Below are 27052 nucleotides of genomic sequence, written 5' to 3'. Positions count from 1 at the left end.
AGTTATACAATGTAACTGATACTGTCATACAGTTATACAGTGTAACTCATCCTGTTGCAGTTATACAATGTAACTCATCCTGTTGCAGTTATACAATGTAACTCATCCTGTTGCAGTTAAACAAAGTAACTCATCCTGTTGCAGTTATACAAAGTAACTCATCCTGTTGCAGTTATACAAAGTAACTCATCCTGTTGCAGTTATACAAAGCTTATCGTGTCCTTATATTTTTGCAGGTGATAATCAGAAGCATTAGAAAACCACAAACTCAGATGTGATTTTGCCCATTTGGATAAACGAGAAATTTCCTTTCCAGCGAGTGCTTCTTCAAACTCAACAGTAAAATGCAAACACAAGAAATCATCGGAAATAAAATCAAAGAATGAGAGAGAGAGAACTAAAACTAAATAGCAATGTTTTAAACTTCCCACAGAATTTGGCTTTTAATGTTTTCTATGCATTTCTATGCATTAAGCACTTCTGATCATACAGACTTCCAAAATAAAAAAATATTAAAAAGTACAATAAGAGAGTTGCTTTAAAACATGGCTTTTATTTTAACAACATCAAAAGAAACTAATGGTTGCACTGTGAGACTTTAATGTTTTAACGATCAAAATAAGACATGCACTATTTAAGCTCTCTTACAACGGCACTCAACCAGTCAGTATGAGGTTTTTCATGGATGAGACCCTCCTGCATTTAAAAACGTAGAAGTCATGTAAAATTTAAACAAATTACACTGTAAACACTAAATGCATTCTGTAAAAAAATTACATTTTATATTCTGTTCATTATTATCCCCTTAACATCGCAAGTGAAAAGATACGTTTTATTTCAACTTGAAATATAAACTGTATCAAATCCAAATATAATATCTGGAAGACCATATACTGGTTAGTTGAATTTAAATACAGCATATCATATTTTGATTGTAGAAACCTTGAAGGCTCACAGCCAAAGTGCTAGTCTCTTTATATTGCCATTACACATTATATTTTAATGTTTTCTAAACTGTTCTGTATATTTGAAACCTTCTTTTTCTCCTCCCTATCCACTTATTGAGTGTTATCATGTCTGTACATCAACTCTGAACATCTTTTATGTACTGTGGGAGTTTTTGTAGCTGATGTTTGGTACTCATACGAGAATGAGAAATGTTTGTACTATAATGTTCTGCCCCATATTTATTATTACTAGTGTCTGTAAAATGGAGATGTACTTCATGGGGTGCACTTCTTTAATAGTTTGGCATCTTTAGCCTGTGCTGAATATACACAAGTGCTAGTCATGTGATATGGTTTCCAGGTACAACCACAGACACTCAGTAAATGCTTGTGGATGGTGGTAGAATATATCTTCATGTCTCTGTCATTATTAAGTATTCTGACTTTTCAAAATGTTACATGGGGGAGTGCCTATACCAATATGTCAGCTGTGTCATTGCATTCTATGTACTGTCAAACACCAAAGTAATCATTGAGAAATGCAGAATTTTAGCCACAGTAAAAAGCAACCACTTATGTCCAGATTTCACTCTACACAGCCAAAGGTGGCTTTTTTGGCTAATGACAAATGTAAAAGAAACACTAACTGCTGGTAATCTTAACAGACTCTGAGTTAGCAATTGAAATTACATCTTCATCCCCAGTCAACATATTTGAACATAAAAAGAGTACAGGTCATACCCTGGAATTCATTAAGAATGTCAGTAGGGGTGGTAAGGTTGTGGCCAAAAGGTGCTGTTTCTACAATCACAGAAAATTGCAATTTAGAGAAACATTAGCTGTAATGAGGAAAGACCTCATTATCAACTAACCTGCATCCCTCTGAATCACGTGGTGTTACCACTAGTGCTAATTAGCACTAGCTTACGGTAATCAGCTCTGGTGGCCCACGTGTCACATTGCACAGGCATTCCCCCATTCATTTTCTGTCTGACATACATACAGACACACACACACACACGCACACATATATATATATACACACACACACACACACATATATATGTATATGTGTATATATATATATACATATATATACACACACACACACACACACACACACACACACACACACACACACACACACACACACACACACACACACACAGACACACACACATATACACGCAGACGCACACAGACACACACAGACATAGACACACACACACACACACATTTACTCACACACACACACACACACACACACACACACATATATATATATATATATATATATATATATATATATATATATACACACACACACAGACACACACACACACACATATATATACATATATATATATATATATATATATATATATATATATATATATACACACACACACATACACAGACACACACACACACACACACTTACTCACACAAACGTTTACTCACACACACACACACACACACACACACACACACACACACACACACACACACGCTTACTCACTGACATGCACACAAGATACTGTTTATCTGCCCCTGACACAAAATGCCCCTGATATACCTTCTTGTTTTTCCCTGCGTCTCATAAATCATGGATAAATACAGTCAGTCAATAATGTCAGGACTTAGAGTTTCTTCTTATAATTCAAAAAGACATTGTTTATTACTCCTCCCTGATGTCATGTAGTGCTCCTCCCAAGACTTTGTATAATTCTACAGCACTGCATTTTAGAAGCAGGGTGCCCTCCCCCAAATGAACACCCCGCCATCATGCACAACAGTTCATTCTTACTCACAAAGTATTACAGGCACTCAATGACATCAGACATTAAGACAGTCATACTTCCTATAACTCATAAATACACAAAGTATTACAGGCACTTAATAATGTCAGACTTTAAGGCCTTCTTACAACTCATAAATACACAAAGTATTACAGGCAGTTAATAATGTAAGACATTAAGGCTTTTATACTTCATATAACTTATAAATTCACAAAGTATTACAGGCACTTAATGACAGGCTTTAAGGCCTTCTTACAACTTATAAATACACAAAGTATTACAGGCAGTCAATAATGTCAGACATTAAGGCCTTCATACTTCTTACAACTAATAAATACACAAAGTATTATAGGCACTTAATAGTGTCGGACTTTAAGGCCTTCTTACAACTCATAAACACACAAAATATTACAGGCAGTCAATAATGTAAGACATTAAGGCTTTCATGCTTCTTATAACTTATAAATACACAAAGTATTACAGACAGTCAATAGTGCAAGACATTAAGGCCTTCATGCTTCTTACAACTCGTATAATACACAAAGTATTACAGGCAGTCAATAATGTCAGACATTCAGGCCTTCTTACAACTTATAAATACACAAAGTATTAGAGGGAGTCAATAACGTCACACATTAAGGCATTCTTACAACTTATAAATACAAAGTATTACAGGCAGTCAATAATGTAAGACATTAAGGCCTTCATATTTCTTACAACTTATAAATACACAAAGTATTACAGGCAGTCAATAACGTCAGATATTAAGGCCTTCATGCTTCTTACAAATCATAAATACACAAAGTATTACAGGCACTTAATAATGTCAGACATTAAGGCCTTCATACTTCTTACACAACAGTGCAGCCTTTCTCAGTTAGTAATAAGACCTGAATTGTTAGTGAGCTGTTTTCCATGCCAAGATAATATTTAAGGAGTATCTCTGGTGTCTAGTGCTAGTGCAGAAGACTGGGATTCTATCATGAGTTGTTTTGCGTGCAGATTGTACTGGGTTCTAACATTTTCCCCTGTTTTTACTTTACGTTTTTTTTTTTCAGTGACAATGTAATAAAGTATCCTTTGTGTCTAGTGGTAGCACAGTGGACTAAAGCTCTGCTAAGAAACAGTTTTATGTGGGAGGGTACAGGGTTTGAATCTTTTTTCCTGTTCATTTAAATCCCTGGTGGCTAATATTCCCTGTACCATACATCTTTTATGCCGCAAAATTATTGTTCTCATAAATTTTTAAGTCACTTTAAGGGAATATTGAAAGAATATCACTAGTGTCTAGTGCCCCCCCTCTATATTTATTTATTTATGTATTACATTTGTTAACTGAAAAAGTCCGACTGAGCTAGGAGCCCATTTTCAGTGAAGACCCAGGGAGAAAAACTCTAAAAAACAGTACACTATATTCTTTGAATAGCACAACAGTAGTTCAGTTTACAGAATTCTAAGACTTTAAAAACGTCCCTTTCTTACAAAAGCTTAAGTCAGGCTAGGCAAAGGTATAGCATGTTACACAAAAAATAGCATTGTTAGACCTGAAATCTGAGATTCCACCTAGTTACAGTTTTCATATAGAGACATAACAGTGTTGCCTCGTTAGCAAGGAGGGTTATTTCAGAAGAAAAACTTAGTAGGAAATCAGGGAGAAATTGCAATAATATTATAAAAAAACAATATGGGGTAGGAAGTGGTGGGAGTGAGTATAGGTGGATTTAGCCTGGGGTAAGACAGGAGCAGAGCCAATGATTAGTTAGGTAGTTTAGTAGTAGTTGTTTGAACTCATGATGGTGAGGCTTTTAGTAATTGTAGGAAGGAGAGTATTCCAAAGTTTGGTAATTTTATTAGAATAGAGACAGTCCCTGTAATAGTTGCAGGACTGAGTCACCTTTAGCGTAAGTTTATTGGATGATCTGAGGGTCCTGGGGTTTGAGACTGGGTTGGACGAGATTGGAGAGGGCAGGACTGTTAGTGGATAGGTGAATTACCTTGTGGACCATCATGATGGGGAGTTCTAGCCATTTTAGTTGAGAGAGCACGGTACAGTGGTGATTCCCGTGTGGGATATTCAAAGCAAACTTGGCAATTTTGTGATAGCAAGATTCTAGATTATTTAGGCCTGATTTGCGAAGATTGGTGAGTATGTGAGATCCGTAAATGAGGGAAGAAAGCAGGTGAGAACAGGCAGTGGCAAGCCTGTCGTGGGTAAGATATGGTTTGGCCCTATATAAGGTGCCAAGCTTCATGTGCACTTTTTTGATTGTCAAAGAGACATGTTTTTCAAAAGTTGGAAAGTCTTCAAGGTACACCACCTCGAGCTTGCACTGTGTCACAGTGATAACAACACTCTTTATTCAAAGAAAACAATAAAAATGTTAAAAACACATAACATTCCTAGCTGAGATAAGTGCTTTTGGCTTCTTAAGCCTTCTTCAGATCATGGATGATTGCATTTCAAATCAAGGATGATTGCATTTTGATTTGAAGTTCATGGGGTGTGGGGGCAGAGCATATAAGGGTAGCATTGTCAGTGTATTGGATAGTTGTGGCTTGTTTAGTTGTTGAACTGAGGTCATTTGTGAATAAGATGAAGAGGAGGGCCAAGTATAGAATCTTGGGGTATGCCAACAGAAATGGGGAGAAGGGGGAGAGAGTATTTTTCCATTTGGTGCCCTGTTGCCTATTGGAAAGATAACTGAGGGACCAGGACAGAGAGGATGAGCTGATGCCATAGATTGAGAGTTTATTGAGTAGGAGTTGATGGGAAATGGTGTCAAAGGCTTTAGACATGTCCAGAAAGATGGAGGAGACTGCCTGACCTTCATTTAGGAGCTGATGAATGGTGTTAGTAATTGAGATTAGGGTAGTGGAAGTGCTGTGTTTGGGTCTGAAACCATGCTGTGAATTGGATAAGAAATTGTTAGAAAGACGATTGTTAAGGAGCTGTTTGTGGATGCATTTTTTCTAAAATTTTAGCTAGGGGGGATAAAATGATGATGGGGAAGAAGTTGGATAGTTCTTTGGAGGGATCTCCTTTGTGGAGTGGGATGATATGGAATACTTTCCAGAAAGTTGCCACAAAATGTTCAGAGATCGCGTGATTGATCAAGATAGATATGAGGTAAGCAATGGACAGGGCTGCACATTTCAAGAATTAATTTGGGAGCTGGTCAGTAGCCACACAGCAGGCTTTACATTTGGCTAGGAGAGATTTTATGTATTTTGTTTGAATGGAAGAAGAGCAGAAGGGGTTAGGATTATCAGGAGAAGCAGTAGGGAGAGTAAGAGGTGCATTGCATTGGTTTCCTGGTAGGGAGGTTATGGAATTTTTGAAGTGGGAGTTGATTTGGGCTGCAATGAGATCTGTGTTGTTAGTGGTTACTGGGGATGGGCTAGGGAAGTGGCCTGGGCTTAGGAGATAGTTTATGTTATCCCAGAATTTACATGGGCTATTTCAGTGTTTTTGTTGGCAGGTTTGGAAGTGCACTTGCTTGTCTACTTTCATTTGTTTTTTTTGCTTGATTCCTTAATTGTTATAGGTAGTTAGGTTTGATACATTTTTGGTGATATGGTAATCTGACCAAACTCTATCTCTTTGTTTAAGTAAGACTTTGATTTCTTTGGTTAACCATGGCAGAGGCTTGGATTTTGAGCATACTTTTCTAACTGGGGCAAGATTGTTGAGTATGTCAAGGAAGGTAGTGTCGAAGAATTGTACTGCTAGGTCTAGCCGGAAGTATTTTAGTGGTGTCCAGTCAGGTCTAGTCCACATTGTCATAAGCCGACAATATCAAATACAATATTGTCGGCATGACAATGTCGAATGTCCAGAACATTGCGCAGGTAAACGGAAATCTCTGTAAGGGGGAGATTTCTGTTTACCTCAATGTAGTGCAGTCTTGGAGTTGGTATATTTTTTAGGGGGGGGTTCCTGCCTACGCTAGTTCATTTTTTTTTATCGATTTATTTATTTTTTTATGTTATTCGAAATTTTACTACTTCGATCAATAAAGTTCGACCTTTATTGATTCGATGTAGTAAAATTTTGATAACGTGATATAGACGCGTCCAGTCATATTATTGTAGAATCTGGTTATAAATTGAGGGGAAGAAGCATTTTTTTCAATGGATATATTTGTAGGAGATATTAGAATGAGTGTGTACACGTTTTCTGTATAGAAAGGTAGGGGAATGGTCACTGAGTGAGACTGGAAGGCAGGCTAATATGTAATTTAGGTTGGGATTGTTGGTTACTATCCAGTCTAATGTAGACTGTCTGTTGGTCTGTTTGTCAATGCGAGTTGCCCTTTATGTTACAGAACTGTTGTTCTGTTAACTTTTCAAGTGACTTTAAGGGAATATATAAAGAATATCTCTGGTGTCTAGTGTCCCCCAGTATACTCATCTTTTGTGTTTCAAAAACTGTTTAGTCACTGTCAATGGCTCAACAATTAGCATACTTGCCTTTGGTCTTGGAAGACCAGAAGGCTGTGGGTTCTAGTCCCACTCCAGCTGACTAGATTACTGATACGACAGTGCAATATTGGGGGTGTTGCATTCCTGCCTCGACTGCTGAAATTACAGTGCAGCACTGGTGGGGTGTTGCATTCCTGGGTGGACTGCTGATATTACAATGCTGCATGGGGGGGGTGCTCCATTCCTGGATGGATTGCTGATATTACAGTGCAGCATGGGGGGTGTTGCATTTTTGGGTGGATTGCTGTATTACAGTGAAGCACTGGTGGTGCTGCATTCCTGGGTGGATTGCTGATATTGCAGTGTAGCACTTGGGGGGGTGAGTGCTGCATTTCTGGGTGGATTGCTGATATTACAGTACAGCATGGGGGGTGTTGCATTCCTGGGTGGATTGTTGATATTACAGTGCAGCATAGGGGGTGTTGCATTCCTTCATAGATTGCTGATATTACAGTGCAGCATGGGGGTGCTCCATTCCTGGGTGGATTGCTGATATTACAGTGCAGCATGTGGGGGGTGTTGCATTTCTGGGTGGATTGCTGATATTACAGTGCAGCATGTGGGGTGTTGCATTTCTGGGTGGATTGCTGATATTATAGTGTAGCACTTGGGGGGTGGGGGGTGCTGCATTTCTGGGTGGATTGATGATATTACAGTGCAGCATGGGGGGTGTTGCATTCCTGGGTAGATTGCTGATATTACAGTGTAGCATGGGGGCTGTTGCATTTCTGGGTGGATTGCTGATATTACAGTGCAGCATGGGGGTGTTGCATTTCTGGGTGGATTGCTGATATTACAGTGTAGCACTAGGGGAGCCAGTATTGTATTCCTGGGTGGATTGCTGATATTACAGTGTAGAACGGGGGTGCTGCATTCCTGAGTTGATTGCTGATATTACAATGTAGCACTGGGGGGGTGTTGCATTCCTGGGTGTATTGCTGATATTATAGTGCAGCATGGGGGTTTTTGCATTCCTGGGTGGATTGCTGATGATATTACAGTGTAGCATGGGGGGGTGCTGCAATCCTAGGTGGATTGCTGATATTACAGTGCAGCATGGGGGGATGTTGCATTTCTGGGTGGATTGCTGATACTACAGTGTAGCATGGGGGTGTTGCATTTCTGGGTGTATTGCTGATATTACAGTGCAGCATGGGGGTGTTGCACTTCTGGGTGGATGGCTGATATTACAGTAGCATGGAGGGTGTTGCATTCCTGGGTGGATTGCTGATATTACAGTGCAGCATGGGGGGTGCTACATTCCTGGGTGGATTGCTGAAATTACAGTGCAGCATGGGGGTTGTTGCATTTCTTAGTGGATTGCTGATATTACAGTGCAGCATGGGAGGTGTTGCCTTCCTGAGTTGGGTTGATTGCTGATAATACAGTGCAGCATGGGGGGTTTTGCATTTTTGTGTAGATTGCTAATATTACACTGTAGCATGGAGAGGGGTTGAATTCTTGGGTGGTTTGCTGATATTACAGTGTAGCACTAAGGGTGAGTGCGTTGCATTCCTGGGTGGATTGCTGATATTAAAGTGCAGCACTGGGGGGTATTGCATTCCTGGGTGGATTGCTGATATTACAGTGCAGCATGGGTGGTGTTGCATTCATGGGTTGATTGCTGATAATACAGTGCAGCATGGCGGGTGTTGCATTCCTGGGTGGATTGCTGATATTAAAGTGCAGCACTGGGGGGTATTGCATTCCTGGGTGGATTGCTGATATTACAGTGCAGCATGGGTGGTGTTGCATTCATGGGTTGATTGCTGATAATACAGTGCAGCATGGGGGGGGGTGCTGCATTCCCGGGTGGATTGCTGATATTACAGTGTAGCACTGGGGGTGGGTGTTGCATTTCCAGGTGGATTGCTGATATTACAGTGTAGCACTGGGGGGGTTGCATTATTGGGTGGATTGCTGATATTACAGTGCAGCATGGGGGTGTTGCGTTCCTGGGTGGATTGTTGAAATTACAGTGCAGCATGGGGGGGAGGTTGCATTCCTGGGTGGATTGCTGAAATTACAGTGCAGCATGGGGGGGTGCTGCATTCCTTGGTGGATTGCTGATATTACAGTGCAGCATGGGGTTGTTGCATTCCTGGGTGGATTGCTGATATTACAGTGCAGCATGGGGGGTGCTACATTCCTGGGTGGATTGCTGAAATTACAGTGCAGCATGGGGGTTGTTGCATTCCTGGGTGGATTGTTGATATTACAGTGAAGCACTAGGGGTGTTGCATTCCTGGGTGGATTATTGATATTACAATCCAGCATGCGGGATGTTGCATTCCTGGGTGGATTGCTGATATTACATCAGCCTGCATGTTTTGGCATATATGAGTTTTGTTTCTTTAATAGCCTATATGATCAGGAATGACTAATGGGAGTGATCTGAATTTTCACATCACAGTTTAATATATTGAGAACACCATTCAGTCACTAGATACAGTATGAAATTGGCTTACACCATTTTTTAGTGAATCAGTCAATATTGATAGAAATATAGTATTTTTTATTTCTACATTCATTTTTGTTTATTTCTTGCTTGATCATTTAATGTTGTTACAAATGGCTTCCTTTGAGAAGCGTTGATATCGCAAGTTACGTAGGTTGAATAATTTCATCCAAACATGAATTCAGTTTGTATGATTGGAATACAATGTTACTAGATCCTCATAGTACGACAGTAGTTTGCAAACCATGAATGTTTATTCAGTGCCAGTAGTTTGAAGTTTTAGTTGCTTGATACAATCTTTATTAAATATAATATTTAATATGTATATAAATGAACAGAAATACTATCCTGAGTAACTAAGTTTACTTGTTTCTAGTTAGACACAAGCTTAGAGTTGTATCTACTAATATAGCAGTGCGTTTGACATGTGATTGGGAAGAAATGACAATTGATTGTTATAACACGGTTGATCAAAAGTAATATTTTATAGTCAAGATTTTTTATCTAATTTTAATGACATTTTTGTTTTAAACATATATAGAATATAGATTTAATCAATTTTAATATGTAAGCAGCAACGAATTGTGTCCCGCCAGCAGTGATGTGCATTTATTCTTTTCCTTTAACTCCATGCTGGCAATTGAGTTTTAATTGGGAAAGCTTTGTTATAGGCTGTGATTTGTTTTATAAAGCAAGCAGTTTGTGAATTTATTGAGATCTGATGAAGCGTGCACACACAGCACGTGAAAGCGCTTATCTTTTATATATTTTACATTGAATAAAAGAAATTGGAACTTCTCGTGGTGTGTCCAGCGGTTTTTACAGAATTTCTTGATATTACAGTGTCGCATGGGGGGTGTTGCATTTCTGGGTGAATTGCTAACATTACAGTGTAGCACTGGGGGGGGGTTGCATTCCTTTCTGGATTATTGATATTACAGTCCAGCATGGGGGTGTTGCATTCCTGGGTGGATTGCTGATATTACAGTGTAGCACTGGGGAGTGCTGCATTTCTGGGTGGATTGCTGATATTACAATGTAGCACTGGGGGGGTGTTGCATTCCTGGGTGGATTGGTGATATTACAGTGCAACATGGGAAGTTTTGCATTCCTGGGTCGATTGCTGATATTACAGTGCAGCATGAGGGGGGTGCTGCAATCCTGGGTGGATTGCTGATATTGCAGTGCAGCATGGGGGTGCTTCTGCATTCCTGGGTGGATTGCTGATATTACAGTGTAGCACTGGGGTGCTGCATTCCTGGGTGGATTGCTGATATTACAGTGTAGCACTCAGAGGGTGTTGCACTCCTGGGTGGATTGCTGATATTATAATGCTGCATGGGGGGGGGGTTGCATTCCTGGGTGGATTGCTGATATTACAGTGCAGCATGGGGGGTGCTTCTGCAATCCTGCATGGATTGCTAATATTACAGTGCAGCATGCGGGGGGTGTTGCATTTCTGGGTCGATTGCTGATATTACAGTACAGCATGGGGTGTTGCATTTCTGGGTGGATTGCTGATATTACAGTGTAGCATGTGAGTGTTGCATTCCTGGGTGGATTGCTGATATTACAGTGCAGCATGGCGGGTGTTGCATTCCTGTGTGGATTGCTGATATTACAGTGCAGCATGGTGGGTGTTGCATTCCTGGGTGGATTGCTGATATTACAATGCAGCATGGCGGGTGTTGCATTCCTGGGTGGATTGCTGATATTACAGTACAGCATGGCAGGTGTTGCATTCCTGGGTGGATTGCTGATATTACAGTACAGCATGGCGGGTGTTGCATTCCTGGGTGGATTGCTGATATTACAGTACAGCATGGCGGGTGTTGCATTCCTGGGTGGATTGCTGATATTACAGTACAGCATGGCAGGTGTTGCATTCCTGGGTGGATTGCTGATATTACAGTACAGCATGGCGGGTGTTGCATTCCTGGGTGGATTGCTGATATTACAATGCAGCATGGCGGGTGTTGCATTCCTGGGTGGATTGCTGATATTACAGTACAGCATGGCAGGTGTTGCATTCCTGGGTGGATTGCTGATATTACAGTACAGCATGGCGGGTGTTGCATTCCTGGGTGGATTGCTGATATTACAGTACAGCATGGCAGGTGTTGCATTCCTGGGTGGATTGCTGATATTACAGTACAGCATGGCGGGTGTTGCATTCCTGGGTGGATTGCTGATATTACAGTACAGCATGGCGGGTGTTGCATTCCTGGGTGGATTGCTGATATTACAGTACAGCATGGCAGGTGTTGCATTCCTGGGTGGATTGCTGATATTACAGTACAGCATGGCGGGTGTTGCATTCCTGGGTGGATTGCTGATATTACAATGCAGCATGGCGGGTGTTGCATTCCTGGGTGGATTGCTGATATTACAGTACAGCATGGCAGGTGTTGCATTCCTGGGTGGATTGCTGATATTACAGTACAGCATGGCGGGTGTTGCATTCCTGGGTGGATTGCTGATATTACAGTGCAGCATGGCGGGTGTTGCATTCCTGGGTGGATTGCTGATATTACAGTGCAGCATGGCGGGTGTTGCATTCCTGGGTGGATTGCTGATATTACAGTACAGCATGGCGGGTGTTGCATTCCTGGGTGGATTGCTGATATTACAGTGCAACATGGCGGGTGTTGCATTCCTGGGTGGATTGCTGATATTACAGTGCAGCATGGTGGGTGTTGCATTCCTGGGTGGATTGCTGATATTACAGTACAGCATGGCGGGTGTTGCATTCCTGGGTGGATTGCTGATATTACAGTGCAGCATGGCGGGTGTTGCATTCCTGGGTGGATTGCTGATATTACAGTGCAGCATGGCAGGTGTTGCATTCCTGGGTGGATTGCTGATATTACAGAGCAGCATGGCGGGTGTTGCATTCCTGGGTGGATTGCTGATATTACAGAGCAGCATGGCGGGTGTTGCATTCCTGGGTGGATTGCTGATATTACAGTACAGCATGGCGGGTGTTGCATTCCTGGGTGGATTGCTGATATTACAGTGCAGCATGGCGGGTGTTGCATTCCTGGGTGGATTGCTGATATTACAGTACAGCATGGCGGGTGTTGCATTCCTGGGTGGATTGCTGATATTACAGTACAGCATGGCGGGTGTTGCATTCCTGGGTGGATTGCTGATATTACAGTACAGCATGGCGGGTGTTGCTTTCCTGGGTGGATTGCCGATATTACAGTACAGCATGGAAGGTGTTGCATTCCTGGGTGGATTGCTGATATTACAGTACAGCATGGCGGGTGTTGCATTCCTGGGTGGATTGCTGATATTACAGTGCAGCATGGCGGGTGTTGCATTCCTGGGTGGATTGCTGATATTACAGTACAGCATGGCGGGTGTTGCATTCCTGGGTGGATTGCTGATATTACAGTGCAGCATGGCGGGTGTTGCATTCCTGGGTGGATTGCTGATATTACAGTACAGCATGGAAGGTGTTGCATTCCTGGGTGGATTGCTGATATTACAGTACAGCATGGAAGGTGTTGCATTCCTGGGTGGATTGCTGATATTACAATGCAGCATGGCAGGTGTTGCATTCCTGGATGGATTGCTGGTATTACAGTGCAACACTGGGGGGGGGTTGCATTCCTGTGTTGATTGCTGATATTACATTGTAGCACTGGGGTGGGATGGGTGTTGCATTCCTGGGTTGATTGCTAACATAACAGTGTAGAACTGGGGGAGGGGTGCTGCACTCCTGTGTGTGCCATCTTTTGTAAGAGGTATTCGGCCAAGCTTCCACCAGCTTGAGTTAATGCTAGTCTAGCAGGAATAATTTGGATAATGATGGGTAAATAAATACCTTTTAACATGAGTTAGAACTACCCTGGGTGACTAGTTTTACACACAGACACACACACACAGACACACACATATGTATATATCACACATACACATACTACATACACTAATACATGCAGCCCTTAGTTATGGGTAAACACAATTAACTTGCCTGGTCAAGCATTAAGGGTGTAAATGATTTACTGCAGGTATTTTATGTTAGAAAGCACATGGTAGCATTCTATTTTAGGGCTTACAGTTGGTGGAAGCTCTTAGTGTCATCTCACTGCTTGGCACAGACTGGTAATCAATAACTGATATGCACTGCTATCTCTCTGTCCATGTGTTTGGGTTTAACACACTCTGGTAATCAGTAACTGATATGTACTGTCACATCACTGTCCATGCATTTATGTTTAACACAGACTGGTAATCAGTAACTGATATGTACTGTCATGTCACTGCCCATAAGCTAATCACCCTTGACATCCACATCCTACCCCCACCCCCCAGTAAGGAAACCTCCATAAAAAACTTCTCCAAAGCCACCTTCATGCTACTCAAGTCAGAAGTGACAAACTTCATGACACCCATGCAGATGGGAACTGAAAGTCTGACTCGTGCATGAATTGTGCCATCCCCAATAGAACCAAGATGCTCTCTTCCAAAAAAAAGGAAGCCAATCTAGTGGTCTCTTGCCATAAACAAACATTAAAACAAAAGAAGGAAACTGTTGCAGAAAAGAGGAAAATCCCAGCATGCAAAAAACTCCCTTATCAGCCTCAGTAAGAATCTGAGATCCCTCATAAAATCTTTCAAAGCTAATTACGAAAATAAAATTGCCAAAGATTCCAAAGACAACCACAAGGCATTCTATAGCTATGTCAAGAATCTAAATGGCAATGCTCAGATCTGCTCTGAGCTACAACAGAATGGCATTAAATATACTGATCCCAAGGATATTGCCAATATCCTGGCAGATCGATTCAGTGCAAATTTCACCCCCCTCTCACCCCCTAAATGGCCCATCTCAATACCAAAAGATTGCAAATTCTGGTAATAACAGCCACACAGGTAAAACAACGCACTCTCCAAAGCTAAGAATACAGCATCCATGGGAGCAGACAACATCCCAGGCTGTGTACTACATGAACTACAAAATAAACTGGCCCCTCATCCAAGTGTCATGTTCAATCATAGACTCACCTCAGGCCTCATGCCCACTTAGTAAGGCACAGCTACAGTTATCCCACTCCACAAGGGGGGATCCACTTTGGATCCCAGGAACTACTGCCCAGTCAGTCTGATGAGCCTGATCCTCAAGGCCGTAGAACGATTTATCATGGAACTTATAAACAAAGACATTGGCAACCTTCAAACACTGGACCCCACACAGTTTGGGTTCGTGAAGGGCCAATTATGTCTCCCGAACCTGAATGACTTCTTAGAATCAGTCTCCAGAGCCATGGACAAGGGTAAGGTGATCCAAACAGCCTATCTAGACCTTGCCAAGACCTTCAACATGATTCCCCAATCTGGAATCATAGATATACTTACTAAGCTGGGCATTAATCCCTACATTGCTCGATGGGTTGCCAACTGGCTTACTGACAGAACCCACAATGTAAAAGTAGCCAACTCCCAATCCAGCTCCAGACAAGTGACAAGTGGAGTACCTCAGGGTTCAGTCCTGAGACTGCTCTTGTTTGGCATTTACTTCTCTGAAGTACAGGCCAACAGTAAGGGACTCTGGCTAACAAAGTTCGCAGATGACTACAAACTGGGAGCCATTATTGAATCCCCAAATGATGTGGATATTCTACAAAAGGACCTTAAAGAAACAGATGCTTGGTGCCAGAGCCATGGGCTCAAGCTCAATGCTAAGAAATGTATAATTATCCCCTTTCGGAAAAAACATGTACCCATGAATTACCACATAGGTGGCAGTACAATAAATACCGAAAGTGTGAAAAGAGACTTAGGAACACAGGTGGACAGTGGTCTCACCTTCGATAACCATATCACCACAACAGTCAGGAAATCCTTCTATGTGGCAACCTCATCACTAAGGGCTTTTCATCCAGAAAAAAGGAGGTCATTGTCTAACTGTACTCATCCCTCATTAGACCCATTATAGAATACAATGCCCTGTTTGGTATGTACCTCTCAAGACATCTGCAACAACTGGAAAGGCCACAGAAATACCTCACTAAAAGAATTACAGGCCTAAAGCAGATGCCCTATGCTGTCCATCTAAAAAAACTCCACCTATAGTCTGTCGCATATCGTCTACTCAGAGGCAATCTCTGCTTAAAATACAAGACCATGTCAAACCCAGAGCTGTTAGACATGCTAACACAGACTAGTAATCAGTAACTGATATGTACTGTCATGTCACTGTCCATGTATTTGTGTTAAACACAGACAGGTAATCCGTAACTGATATGTGAAGAGCAAAATCCAAGGCAAAAAATGGGTACCAGGCACCAGCAGTAATTGTTAAAAACTCCTCTTTATTCCAACGAAAACACAAGCCAATTCGGCCCAGAAATGAAAAGAACAAATAACTGTTTTGTGCATCTACAAATTTAGCTAGTGGTTCAGTGATACCCCCAGCCCCCGCTAAAACGGGTCTGAATTTAAGTGCTTTAATTCCTTTATGCACCTTTGGTATCCCAAATAGAACAGGGAGCCTAGGATTCTCAACAAACAAAAAATTATATAATTTTTCGTCAATGCTTCCTTGAAGTAAATGGTCCATTAGATAATAATTTATCTTTGAGTGGGCAATATTAATTTCATTACGTGACACTACCATGTAATGATCTGCATCTTGTAAGATATTATGTATGTAGGTTTCATACATTTCATGGTACATCAAAACTACGCCGCCCCCCCTTGTTGGGTTTCATCACTCTAATTTTTTCATCTCTTAATTTTTTCATATTCTTACCAAAACCCCCAGTCCTACGGGGGGGGGAGAGATTTCAGGGGAGGCCATGAGTTTATTAGTTTGGAACCACTATTCAGACACATCTATACCCCCCACCCCCAATTTTATGGGTTGTTTTGAAACTGCTTCTGGCACCAGTGGTTCAATTGTGTACTGGAAAAATAATTTTACAGTATATAACTTTACGGATCTGGTGGTTGATGATACTTATTTAAACTAATTACAAAAGGTTTTCATTTTGTGCCCACAAAGTCATGATCCATGATTAACACTTTAATCAACATCAAGTTATTTATAAGACAATTGAACTTACAAATTTATTTTAAAGGCAAGGGTTCTATGCAAAAGGATTTACATAAAAAAGTGTGTTTAATCCACCTATTAATGTTGCTTTAAAAGTATTTGAAGAAATGGTAGAGAAGTGAGGCAAATTAATTATTACGAAAATCCCACTCATGAAAACTGGTCAGAAGAGGAAAAAACATTAGTGAAAAAATTAAGAGATGAAAAAATTAGAGTGATGAAACCCGACAAGGGGGGGCGGCATAATTTTGATGTACCATGAAATGTATGAAACCTGCATGCATAATATCTTACAAGATGCAGATCATTACATGGTAGTGTCACGTAATGAAATTAATATTGCCCACTCAAAGATAAATTATTAACTAATGGACCATTTACTTCAAGGAAGCATTGACGAAAAATTATATAATTTTTTATGTTGAGAATCCTAGGCTTCCTGTTCTATTCGGGATACCAAAGGTGCATAAAGGAATTGAGGCACTGAAATTCAGACCCATTGTAGCGGGGGCTGGGAGTATCACTGAACCACTAGCTAAATTCGTAGATGCACAAAACAGTTATTTGTTCTTTTTGTTTCTGGGCTGAATTGGCTTGTGTTTTTGTTGGAATAAAGAGGAGTTTTTAACAATTACTGCTGGCGCCTGGTACCCGTTTTTTGCCTTGGATTTTGCTCTTCATTAGTTTTGTGACGGAGTAACTGATATGTACTATCATGTCACTGACAATGTATTTTTGTTTAACACAGACAGGTAATCAGTAACTGATATGTACTGTCATGTCACTGTCCATGTATTTGTGTTTAACACAAACTGGTAATTAGTAACTGATATGTACTGCCATGTCACTATCCATGTATTTGGGTTTAACACAGACTAGTAATCAGTAACTGACAGGTACTGTCATGTCACTGTCCATGTATTTGTGTTTAACACAGACTGGTAATCTGTAACTGATATGTACTATCATGTCACTGTTCATGTATTTGGGTTTAACACAGACTGGTAATCAGTAACTGATATGTACTGTCATGTTAATGTCCGTGTATTTGTGTTCAACACAGACAAGTAATCAGTAACTGATATGTATTGTCATGTCACTGTCCATGTATTTGTGTTTAACACAGACTGGTAATCAGTAACTGATATGTACTGTCATGTTAATGTCCGTGTATTTGTGTTCAACACAGACAAGTAATCAGTAACTGATATGTATTGTCATGTCACTGTCCGTGTATTTGTGTTTAACACAGACTGGTAATCAGTAACTGATATGTACTATCATGTCACTGTCCATGTATTTTTGTTTAACACAGACAGGTAATCAGTAACTGATATGTACTATCATGTCACAGTCCATGTATTTGTGTTTAACACAGACTGGTAATAACTAATATGTACTGTCATGTCCCTATCCATGTATTTGGTTTTAACACAGACAAGTAATCAGTAACTGATATGTACTGTCAAGTCACTGTCCATGTATTTGTGTTTAGCACAGACTGGTAATCAGTAACTGATATGTACTATCATGTCACTGTTCATGTATTTTTGTTTAACACAGACAGGTAATCAGTAACTGATATATACTGTCTTGTCACTATCCATGTATTTGGGTTTAACACAGACTGGTAATCAGTAACTGATATGTCCTGTCATTTCACTGTCCATGTATTTGTGTTTAATACAGACTGGTAATCAGTAACTGATATGTACCATCATGTCACTGTCCATGTATTTGGGTTTAACACAGACTGGTTATCAGTAACTGTTATTTACCATCATGTCACTGTCCGTGTATTTGTCTTTAACACAGACTGGTAATCAATAACTGATATGTCCTGTCATACCTCACAAGGCTCATAATCAGCCCAACAGTACTCCCATACTCTCTAGCTTTATTACACCATATAGTAATCTCAAAAATTTACAATCATCAAACAAAATCCTTATGAATATAACTAAATCTAAAAACTTAGCAGGTGGTTCCTTGTTCTCCAACTCTGTTGGAAAAGTATGGAATCAATTACCACCTGATCTTACATCCCAGACCTCTCTCCCCCTTTTTAAAAGACATCTAAAACACTACTTCAATAACCACTGGTTATGCTCCTGTTGTAACCCTGACTAGCATTTTCTTATCTCTGACCTTCTACCTTCTCTAAATACTAAACTTCTTAAAATATCTTAATATCCTTTTCTCTCATATAAATTATATAAGTGTACTATCAAACTAAGACCTACTAAGATTTGTTCAAAAAAAAAAAAAACATTTTTATTCTTCTATATTTTTAATATAGACTTTATAATATAACTCTCTGTTATAATTATAGCTGTTTAAAACTGTTTTTGATGTCATCATTATTGCTGCATAGGACTGTCTCTATGCTTTTTGTTACATTGTATGTTATTTCCTGGAGCTTTTCTCCCCGGGCCTCTACTGAAAATGGACATATATCCAGTTAGACTAGCCCGGTCAACAAATGTAAAATAAAAATAAATAAAATAAATGTCACTGTCCATGTATTTGGGTTTAACACAGACTGGTAATCAGTAAATGATATGTACCATCATGTCACTGTCCATATATTTGGGTTTAATACAGACTGGTAATCAGTAACTGATATGTACTGTCATGTTACTGTCCATGTATTTGCTTTTAGCACAAACTGGTAAACAGTAACTGATACGTCCTGACATGTCACTGTCCATGTATTTGTGTTTAACACAGACTGGCAATTAGTAACTGATATGTACTGTCATGTCACTCTCCATTTATTTGGGTTTAACACAGACTAGTAATCAGTAACTGACATGTACTGTCATGTTACTGTCCATGTATTTGTTTTTAACATAGACAGGTAATCAGTAACTGATATGTGTTGTCATGTCACTGCCCATGTATTTTTGTTTAACACAGATAGGTAATCAGTAACTGATATGTACTGTCATGTCACTGTCCATGTATTTGTGTTTAGCACAGACTGGTAATAACTGATATGTAATGTCATGTCACTATCCATGTATTTGGTTTTAACACAGACAAGTAATCAGTAACTGATATGTACCGTCATGTCACTGTCCATATATTTGGATTTAACACAGACTGGTAATCAGTAACTGATATGTACTATCATGTTACTTTTCATGTATTTTTGTATAACACAGACATGTAATCAGTAACTGATATGTACAGTTATGTCACTATCCATGTATTTCGGTTTAACACAGACTGGTAATCACTAACTGATATGTACCGTCATGTCACTGTCCATATATTTGGGTTTAACACAGACTGGTAATCAGTAACTGATATGTACTGTCATGTTACTGTCCATGTATTTGTGTTTAACACAGACAGGTAATCAGTAACTGATATGTATTGTCATGTCACTGTCCGTGTATTTGCTTTTAACACAGACTGGTAATCAGTAACTGATCTGTACTGTCTTGTTAATGTCCATGTATTTGTGTTTAACACAGACTGGTAATTAGTAATTGATATGTACTGTCATGTCACTATCCATGTATTTGGGTTTAACACAGACAGGTAATCAGTAACTGATATGTACTGTCATATCACTGCCCATGTACTTGGGTTTAACACAGACTGGTAATCAGTAACCGATATGTACTATGATGTCACTGTCCATGTATTTTTGTTTTAACACAGACAGGTAATCAGTAACAGATATGTACTGTCATGTCACTGTCCATGTATTTATGTTTAACACAGACTGGTAATTAGTAACTGATATGTACTGTCATGTCACTGTCCATGTATTTGGGTTTAACACAGACTGGTTATCAGTAACTGATACGTACCACCATGTCACTGTCCGTGTATTTGTGTTTAACACAGACTTGTAATCGGTAACTGTGTACTGTCATGTTACCATGCATGTATTTGTGTTTAACACAGACTGGTAATAACTGATATGTACTGTCATGTCACCGCCCATGTACATGGGTTTAACACAGACTGGTAATCAGTAACTGATATGTACTATGATGTCACTGTCCGTGTATTTTTGTTTAACACAGACTAGTAATCAGTAACTGTCATGTACTGTCAAGTGACTGTCCATGTATTTGTGTTTAACACAGACTGGTAATCAGTAACTGATATGTCCTGTCATGTCACTATCCATGTATTTGGGTTTAACCCAGACTGGTAATCAGTAACTGATACATACCATCATGTCACTGTCCATATATTTGGGTTTAACACAGACTGGTAATCAGTAACTGATATGTACTGTCATGTTACTGCCCTTGTATTTGCGTTTAGCACATACTGGTAGTCAGCAACTGATACGTCCTGTCATGTCACTGTCCATGTATTTGTGTAAAACACAGACTGATAATCAGTAACTAATATGTACTGTCATGTTTCTGTCCATATACTGTCATGTTACTGTCCATGTATTAGTGTTTAACATAGACTGGTAATCAGTAACTGATATGTACTGTCATGTCACTACCCGTGTATTTGAGTTTAACACAGACTGGTAATCAGTAACTGATATGTACTATCATGCCACTGTCCATGTATTTTTGTTTAACACAGACAGGTAATCAGTAACTGATATGTATGGTCATGTTACTGTCCATGTATTTGTATTTAACACAGACAGGTACTCAGTAACTGATATGTATTATCATGTCACTGTCCATGTATTTTTGTTTAACACAGACAGGTATCAGTAACTGATATATACTGTCATGTCACTGTCCATGTATTTGTGTTTAACACAGACTTGTAATAACTGATATGTACTGTCATGTCCGTATCCATGTATTTGGTTTTAACACAGACTAGTAATCAGTGACTGACATGTACTGTCAAGTCCCTGTCCGTGTATTTGTGTTTAGCACAGACTGGTAATCAGTAACTGATATGTACTGTCATGTCATTATCCATATATTTGGGTTTAACACAGACTGGTAATCAGTAACTGTCCATGTATTTTTGTTTAACACAGACTGGTAATCAGTAACTGATATGTACTGTCATGTCACTCTCCATGTATTTGTGTTTAACACAGACTGGTAATCAGTAACTGATATGTCCTGTCATGTCACTATCCATGTATTTGGGTTTAACCCAGACTGGTAATCAGTAACTGATACATACCATCATGTCACTGTCCATATATTTGGGTTTAACACAGACTGGTAATCAGTAACTGATATGTACTGTCATGTCACTGCCCTTGTATTTGCGTTTAGCACATACTGGTAGTCAGCAACTGATACATCCTGTCATGTCACTGTCCATGTATTTGTGTAAAACACAGTCTGGTAATCAGTAACTAATATGTACTGTCATGTTTCTGTCCATATACTGTCATGTTACTGTCCATGTATTTGTGTTTAACATAGACTGGTAATCAGTAACTGATAAGTACTGTCATGTCACTACCCGTGTATTTGGGTTTAACACAGACTGGTAATCAGTAACTGATATGTACTATCATGCCACTGTCCATGTATTTTTGTTTAACACAGACAGGTAATCAGTAACTGATATGTATGGTCATGTTACTGCCCATGTATTTGTATTTAACACAGACAGGTACTCAGTAACTGATATGTATTATCATGTCACTGCCCATGTATTTTTGTTTAACACAGACAGGTATCAGTAACTGATATATACTGTCATGTCACTGTCCATGTATTTGTGTTTAACACAGACCTGTAATAACTGATATGTACTGTCATGTCCCTATCCATGTATTTGGTTTTAACACAGACTAGTAATCAGTGACTGGCATGTACTGTCAAGTCCCTGTCTATGTAGTTGTGTTTAGCACAGACTGGTAATCAGTAACTGATATGTCCTGTCATGTCACTGTCCATGTATTTGGGTTTAACACAGACAGGTAATCAGTAAATGATATGTACCATCATGTCACTGTCCATATATTTGGGTTTAATACAGACTGGTAATCAGTAACTGATATGTACTGTCATGTCACTGACCATGTATTTGGGTTTAACATCGACTGGTTATCAGTAACTGATATGTACCATCATGTCACTGTCCATGTATTTGTCTTTAACACAGACTTGTAATCAGTAACTGATATGTATTGTCTTGTTACTGTCCATGTATTTGTGTTTAACACAGACTGGTAATCAGTAACTGATATGTACTGCCAAGTCATTGCCCATGTATTTGTGTTTAACACAGACTGGCAATTAGTAACTGATATGTACTGTCATGTCACTCTCCATTTATTTGGGTTTAACACAGACCAGTAATCAGTAACTGACATGTACTGTCATGTTACTGTCCATCTATTTGTTTTTAACACAGGCAGGTAATCAGTAACTAATATGTATTTTCATGTCACTGCCCATGTATTTGTGTTTAGCACAGACTGGTAATAACTGATATGTAATGTCATGTCACTATCCATGTATTTGGTTTTAACACAGACAAGTAATCAGTAACTGATATGTACTGTCATGTCACTGTCCATATATTTGGGTTTAACACAGACTGGTAATCAGTAACTGACATGTACTATCATGTTACTGTTCATGTATTTTTGTATAACACAGACATGTAATCAGTAACTGATATGTACTGTTATGTCACCATCCATGTATTTGGGTTTAACACGGACTGGTAATCAGTAACTGATATGTCCTGTCTTGTCACTGTCCATGTATTTGGGTTTAACACAGACTAGTAATCACTAAATGATATGTACGGTCATGTCACTGTCCATATATTTGGGTTTAACACAGACAGGTAATCAGTAACTGATATGTATTGTCATGTCACTGTCGGTGTATTTGTTTTTAACACAGACTGGTAATCAGTAACTGATCCGTACTGTCATGTTAATGTCCATGTATTTGTGTTTAACACAGACTGGTAATTAGTAATTGATATGTACTGTCATGTCACTATCCATGTATTTTGGTTTAACACAGACAGGTAATCAGTAACTGATATGTACTGTCATGTTACTGCCCATGTACTTGGGTTTATCACAGACTGGTAATTAGTAACTCATATGTACTATGATGTCACTGTCCATGTATTTTTGTTTAACACAGACAGGTAATCAGTAACATATATGTACTGTCATGTCACTGTCCATGTATTTGTGTTTAACACAGACTGGTAATTAGTAACTGATATGTACTGTCATGTCATTGTCCATGTATTTGGGGTTAACACAAACTGGTAATCAGTACTGATATGTACTGTCAGCTAACTGTGCATGTATTTGTTTTTAACACAGACTGGTAATCAATAACTGATATGTACTGTCATGTCACTGTCCATGTATTTGGGTTTAACACAGACTGGCAATCAATAACTGATATGTACTGTCATGTCACTGTCCATGTATTTGGGTTTAACACAGACTTGTAATCAATAACTGATGTGTACTGTCATGTTACCGTACATGTATTTGTGTTTAACACAGACTGGTAATAACTGATATGTGCTGACATGTCACTATCCATGTATTTGGTTTTAACACAGACTATTAATCAGTAACTGTCATGTACTGTCAAGTCACTGTCCATGTATTTGTGTTTAACACTGACCGGTAATCAGTAACCGATATGTAGTATCATGTCGCTGTCCATGTATTTTTGTTTAACACAGACAGGTAATCAGTAACTGATATGTACTGTCATGTCACTATCCATGAATTTGGGTTTAACCCAGACTGGTAGTCAGTAACTGATACATACCATCATGTCACTGTCCATATATTTGGGTTTAACACAGACTGGTAATCAGTAACTGATATGTACTGTCATGTTACTGCCCATGTATTTGTGTTTAGCACATACTGGTAGTCAGCAACTGATACGTCCTGTCATGTCACTGTCCATGTATTTGTGTAAAACACAGACTGGTAATCAGTAACTGATATGTACTGTCATGTTACTGTCCATGTATTTGTATTTAACACAGACAGGTAATCAGTAACTGATATGTATTGTCATATCACTGTCCATGTATTTGTGTTTAACACAGACTGGTAATCAGTAACTGATATGTACTGTGATGTCACTGTTCATCTATTTGGGTTTAACACAGACTGGTAATAAGTGATATGTACTGACATGTCACTATCCATGTATTTGGTTTAACACAGACTATTAATCAGTAACTGTCATGTACTGACAAGTCACTGTCCATGCATTTGTGTTTAACACAGACCGGTAATCAGTAACTGATATGTATTGTCATGTCACTGTCCATGTATTTTTGTTTAACACAGACAGGTAATCAGTAACTGATATGTAGTATCATGTCACTGTCCATGTATTTTTGTTTAACGGTAATCAGTAACTGATATGTACTGTCACCTCACTGTCCATGTATTTTTGTTTAACACAGACAGGTAATCAGTAACTGATATGTACCATCATGTCACTGTCCATATATTTGGGTTTAACACAGACTGGTAATCACTAACTGATATGTACTGTCATGTTACTGTCCATGTATTTGCATTTAGCATATACTGGTAATGAGCAACTGATACATCCTGTCATGTCACTGTCCATGTATTTGTGTACAACACAGACTGGTAATCAGTAACTGATATGTACTGTCATGTTTCTGTCCATGTATTTGTGTTTAACACAGACAGGTAATCAGTAACTGATATGTATTGTCATGTCACTGTCCATGTGTTTGTGTTTAACACAGACTGGTAATCAGTAACTGATATGTACTGTGATGTCAATGTCCATGTATTTGGGTTTAACACAGACTGGTTATCAGTAACTGATATGTACTGTCATGTCACTGTCCATGTATTTGTGTGTAACACAGACTGGTAAGCAGTAACTGATATGTACTGCCATGTTACTGTCCATGCATTTGTGGTTAACACAGACTAGTAATCAGTAACTGATATGTACTGTCATGTCACTGTTCATGTATTTGGGTTTAACACAGACCGGTAATCAGTAACTGATATGTTACTTCCCTCCTCATTTCCCCTCCCTGGTTCTACACCTAACCTGGACTACCTCCTTGCCTCCATGCAGTCCCACCCTGTCCCTTCCCCCATTGTATCTCCCAGTATTCCCCAGAAATCTATATATTAGTGGTGATTCCAGTGGTGCCATCTTTATCATAGTCTCCTGCCCCATGGTACAGCCTCTTGTGTGCTTGGTGGTAGGTGCTTCTGTTTCTTTGTTTACCTTGCATATTGTGGATATAGATCACAGTATTTTTCTACTTGTTTAGCTGCTGTTTTGCATATTGCCAACTGTTAGCTGGCTGTACATTCCCTTCATTTGAGGTATGTGCTTGTTTTTAACTTCCTAGTATTTCAGACAATATGTCCTGTTAAAAACGCCATAAACGGTAACTGCAAATCGCGTGCTACATTACTGAAACTGCTGCAATATAACAATTATAACTTTATAATAATAAGCTTACCAACTTGTTGTTAGCATTCTGCTGCTTTGGGCTCCTGCTCTCATAGCTACTTATTTTGCAGAAATTGTACAAGACAGTATAACTCTATTTTTTCATTCGCTCTCTAACTTATCTCCTTCTGTTCTCTCCTTTCTGAATCTTCTGTTACCTTCCTTTCCCTGAAACACTCACCATTTCTGCAGATAGTGGTTTATATCCCGGAACTTTTTTGTACCTTCTGTTAGATTCTTTCTCTTAAATAACTCAGCATATTCTGTCCGTAGTTGCCTGATTTCCTGAAAGGCGCTCTGTCTCAGTGTTCTCTCTGTCCTATCTCCCAAATGTCCTATTATCCCACTACTAAACCCTCTGATTTTTGTGTTTGCATTCCAGCCTACTAAGCCCTTCTACTTGGGTGCTTCCCCCAACCTCGTGGAATCCCCCTTGTAACCACAACATCCCCTAAGGAAGAATTGCCTGAATGGACATTACTCCTGCCTAGTTGTTACCAACAACAAAAGAAAACTTAGTGTGCAGGTGATTTTTCTGTGTGCTACAGCATAAAACAGACTATTTCAGTGCTTAACTGTGTGTCTTAGACTTTTAATCCGGCATGCACACTAGCTGGCTACTAGAGGGGAACTTATTAAATCCCTGTTTCCCATTCTGTTGCATTGTGTAGAAGCTGCATTGCTTTGGATATGCCACTAGGTAGCAGTATAAGCACATATAATCTCAACCCAAGCTCCGTAATTCACCCTACCAGTTTGTGAGCTCTTAGTAATTTGTATTTCACTTATTTTTCCAGGACTGGTTTTGTAGAGTCTACTAACCTAAGGAGTTATCCCTCCTCTGAGCTCCTGAGCATAGCAATATCATACAG

The 27052-nt window shown here is 39.4% G+C and overlaps 1 protein-coding gene and 1 long non-coding RNA gene across 2 annotated transcripts in view; one reads left to right on the top strand and one right to left on the bottom strand.

The window, feature by feature from the left end:
• Window positions 1-484, top strand: part of LOC122790068 — a 49022-nt gene extending 48538 nt beyond the window's left edge. The window contains exon 4 of the long non-coding RNA XR_006362915.1: window positions 237-484. This is a non-coding gene — a long non-coding RNA (uncharacterized LOC122790068). The remainder of the gene's footprint in view (window positions 1-236) is intronic.
• LOC122790066 overlaps window positions 1-27052 on the bottom strand; it is a 606586-nt gene that overhangs the window by 395577 nt on the left and 183957 nt on the right. The window lies entirely within an intron of this gene.

The sequence above is a fragment of the Protopterus annectens genome, chromosome 15.part0 (genome assembly GCF_019279795.1).
Source record: "Protopterus annectens isolate FY-2018-M chromosome 15.part0, PAN1.0, whole genome shotgun sequence".
NCBI classification, from domain to species: Eukaryota; Metazoa; Chordata; order Ceratodontiformes; family Protopteridae; genus Protopterus; species Protopterus annectens.
Note: the sequence above shows the minus strand (reverse complement) of the source record. Positions and strands in the feature narration are given on the sequence as shown.